The 4,618-nt window shown below is 30.5% G+C and overlaps 1 long non-coding RNA gene across 1 annotated transcript; it reads right to left on the reverse strand.

Moving 5' to 3' along the window:
- Positions 1-2,106: 2,106 nt before the first annotated feature.
- Positions 2,107-3,178, reverse strand: LOC138936820 (uncharacterized). Its single transcript, XR_011447435.1, has 3 exons — positions 3,135-3,178; positions 2,728-2,850; positions 2,107-2,192 (listed from the first exon to the last, which is right to left on the reverse strand). It is a non-coding gene; the product is annotated as an uncharacterized lncRNA (long non-coding RNA).
- Positions 3,179-4,618: the final 1,440 nt, after the last annotated feature.

Below are 4,618 nucleotides of genomic sequence, written 5' to 3' on the forward strand. Positions count from 1 at the left end.
ATTCCATCCAGCGTTCGCGGTCAAGATTTCCGTTATCGCGAGAGTTTCTAGCAAGAAGTTCTTAATCAAGATTTCTGAACCGCGCAAAAGGGCAGTAATTAACAGGACAATCAAGATATCCATCGGAACCGCGGAATACGTGCCGTCCTATTATTCTAAATAAACCGAAATCAAAATAATCTGCATTCGAGTCTTGTCTATCAACACCTTATCCTCCAGCGGATCTACGGATTCGCGTTACACATCGCTTCTCGATCATCTCTGAGCGTCTTTCTCAAGATTCGGGCGATCTCGTCGAGGTCGACTCCCGAACATTATTGTTTTAATTATGCTTGTGTAAATTTGTATATAATAGTCTTTAATGTGCATAGGTGCGCACTATAGGGCATCCAACCGAATTTATAAATTAAAAAATTAATTAAATTAATAATAAGTAAAAATAAATTAATAATAAAAACCTATAAATTAAAAGCATAATTTGATTAAAATGCATGATTGCTTAAATGCTTGATACTTTTGTTCCAAGAATAAGAAAAAAAGTAAAAGTAATTTATTGCAGATATTTTCTACATTATATTCAATTAAGACTAAGAAAAATTTATTTTAGGAAATTTATTTCATTGCACATGCGAATATACCTAAAAATACTTTATTTAAAATAAAGTATTTTAAATAAATATTTAAAATAAAGTACCTTTATTTAAAATAAAGTAACCTTTATTTAAAATAAAGTATTTTAAATAAATATTTTAAATAAATATAATTATTAAATACTTTGCTGCAAATTTGCTAAGTAAAGATTGAAAACATAGTTACTACATTGGCCGCTAACCACGGTATGGCGCTGAAACCAGGGAGAGATGCTGGTCTCGCCTTAAGAGGATGCCGGTATACCGACAAAATGCGAATATTAGTTATTATGCAAAATCTTTTTGTTGATTATAGATATCGAGAAATCCTTCTCCATAATTAAAGTATGCATAATAACGGAGTGCGGAGTTTACGATTTCGTATGAAAAGTGGAAAAAAATGAGAAAATTATAGTTTTGTTATCGGCTTCTGCCGTCAACATTTACTTAATATAACAAATTCGTAATCTGGACGTGCCTAATCAGTAAACTCCGCACTCGGCATTTCATCAAAGAGTATAAGTGAACTTAGAGAAGTGAGTTTAGAAGCTTTATAAAAAAGATTTTGTAAAATAAAATTTTTGTGCGTATGTGTGTGTGCGAGATCGAGACTCAAGAGTAAAACAGAGCAGTAGATTAGTTGCGTGAAGTCGCGATAGACGGAGCTGCAATCTTACATGACAAGGACAAACATAATCATACCATCTTTGTTTCCTTCATGGATGTGAGAGTAACATACATGTACGCACTAACATTATTGCAGTATCTTTTCTCTCTCGATCATACGCTCGCTCGCTATCTATTACGTATCGCGTATCGTTTAACTTCATGCTTCTCGCATATTCACTTACGCGTTCACTCGCACTTCTCTCTCTCTCTCTCTCTCTCTCTTTCTGCTTGTTCATTATTATATTCTTTTATTCATTTATTCCCATTATTATATTCTTTTATTTGCTCAACTTTTATTCTTTCTATTCTCGTCTCCCTACATGAAAGTAAATAAATTTATTTATTTATTTTTATTTTATAAAGCATAAATGAGATATACAACAATAAGTTATTTTCTTTTTCTATTTAACTATAATTAAATACAACACATGTACATACAAAAATACACATAATTAATTACTTTTTCTATTTATAATACACAATATCTCATTTATATTCTATAAAATAAATATGAATAAATTAATGATTAAACTAAATAATTATTATTATGTAGGAAGATGAGAATAAAAAGAATAAAAGCCGAATAAATAAGAGAACTACACTAATAGAAAAGAAAGAATACAATAAAAAGAACGAGCAAAGAGAGAGAAAGAGAGAGAGAGAGAGAGAGAGAGAGAGAGAGAGAGAGAGAGAGAGAAAGCAGCGTGATTGATCGTGTAAACGAATTTATTATTATTAATAGTTATATTTTGTAATATATAAATAAGAAAAGAAAATTTGATATATTTTCCTGTCCATGAAAGTACGTCAAATGATCACAGTTAAAGCAAGTTTCAGTGCGTTTCTTACATGTTGTTTTGCATCTTTTCCTCCTGCAGTTTCAATTAATTTTTTCTGTAAAAAGATGTAATTTTATTATTATATATATTTAAAAATACTTTTTCTTTAGAAATGTACATTGATAAAAACTTTTTTAATATCTTTTTAGATTTACATACACATTTCATGTATTGTTTTTTCTCTGCTAATAATAAATCAACTTCTTTATTATTTTCAGTATATTATATACTGTACAAAAAATTAATAGAAAATTACAATCATATAATATAGCACCCATATAGCAAATAATTATAGGATTATAGCTATAAATATAAATTTTTACAAATATGTAATTACAATTGTAGCTTGAACTTTTCTAAAGCTGAATACTCACTATGACCTGCAACATGCAATGCAACAGTAGTTGCAGCCTAATGAGTACGTCTTGATCTGGATATTTAAACGTACTCATTAGATAGCTATACTGTTGCGTTGCATGTTGCAGGTCATAGTGAGTACCCAGCTTAAGAGTAACTTACTTTGAAATTTTAAGCGCTTATACTTTTGTGATACATATCGCAAATGTATAAAACACTCATAATGTACGTACCAAGGATGAAGTGGTACAATGTGTATTTCAATAAGAAAAGTAAAATAATTTTGGCATTTTATTATATTTATTCTATGTTGCAGCTTCTATATTGCTCTGCTTACCAGAGAAGTTGGGTTATATCTGCAAGAAACACATATTGCAATCATAAAAATTCTTTTTTATTGTAGTCTATATATATATTAGACATCCTAAATCCTATCCGATTCTGATGTTAAAACAGGTTTTAAAATGTCCAGACTATGAATAAAAAAAAATTTATAATTTTGCAACATATGCTTTTTGAAGATGTAACCCAACTTCTTAGGTTGGATATAGAAATAACAAAAATATATATGAAAATATTGATCTATTTTATGCTCAAATACATATTTAATAATATTTATAATTTAAGAAAGAAAGATTACCTTAAAAACGTTAATATTGAAGATGTTATCTCTTCGAAATATAGAGGACGTAATGACACGCAGTTCACACTTCATACTAGAACACAAGGTACAGGTCTCTAGTTCACACGTACGTTTCTTGCGCATGTGTGCGGCGTTCGTAAAATATCTAAAATGGCATGCTTACTAGAGATTTTAGAGATATCTACCCAGCAAGCAAAATGATGCAAACTTTGCACAAAGTTTGCAGCAAACCCGAGCATGTCTTTACAGCAAAATTGTAACAAGGTGTGTCCGGATAAAGCTTAGCTTTTGTTGGCAAGGCAATAGTGTGATGCACATTTTACGCAAATAATAGAGCAAACCTTGCCGTGCACGGCATGACAGCAAATTTGTGGCAAGAACAGGACAAACCTTGCTGTGCACGGGATGATAGCAAATTTGTGGCAAGAATAGAGCAAACCTTGCCGTGCACGGGATGACAGCAAATTTGTGACAAGAATAGGGCAAACCTTGCCGTGTACGGCATGATAGCAAATTTGTGATAATTCTCTGTATAGGATGATTCAGAAACTCTGCGACAAACTCTGAGGAACGATAAATCTCGCAGAGAGGAATATTTTTTGTGAAACCATCCATCATGTTTTCTGACGCATCGTTTAAGAATATGCGACCGAGCAGACAAGAGTCTTAGGTGGCATTTATTATAATTATGAGATGATGATAATATATAAATAATTGAAAATGAATTCATAATATAATGAATATATGAATTTTATATATATATACATATATATATATATATATATATATATATATATATATATATATATATTTACATTTTAAGTAAACAATAAACGGATGATTTAAACTTTTTTAGACATTTATCTGTCTAAAAAAGTTTAAATCAAAGAGAGAGATCTAAGAGAGACAATCAGTCCAATATCTTAATTCCCTATGTTTGGGATTGTATGAGTCATTGAACTGATAGAAATAATTATATTTTTAATCTTCTGTCAGTTGCTTTTTGCAAGCTTTATATACTTCTCATGACTAAAAATCAAATACGAGATGGATGCATATAGCGCGTCGCATAACGATGAACAAACGAACTATCGGCTGAATACTATATTTTTGTAAAGTTTGTAACAAAGTAAAGTTGTAAATTTGCTGTCATGCCATGCATGGCAAGGCTTGCTCTGTTATTTGCGTGAATTTTGCATCTCGTTGTGCCAGAGTATAGTTTGTTCTGTTCTTTTCGTAAATATGTTATCATATTGTGTACAATAAGGTTTGCTCTGTTCTTGTCGTAAATTTGCTATTATAGTTTGCTATTACTGTTTTAAGAGATGACACAGTTACAAAATGCATCAAGTATGATGAATTATTGATATTATTTGGCAATAAACTCTGTGAAAGATATACGAATACTCATCAACATGATATGATAAGAGCACATTTAAGATTGCTGGGACGTTATAAACTTGCCATTCAAGAGATTAATA

Source organism: Polyergus mexicanus, unplaced genomic scaffold, assembly GCF_030449975.1.
Source record: "Polyergus mexicanus isolate NDT 795.1 unplaced genomic scaffold, iyPolMexi1.0 SCAF_10, whole genome shotgun sequence".
NCBI lineage: Eukaryota > Metazoa > Arthropoda > Insecta > Hymenoptera > Formicidae > Polyergus > Polyergus mexicanus.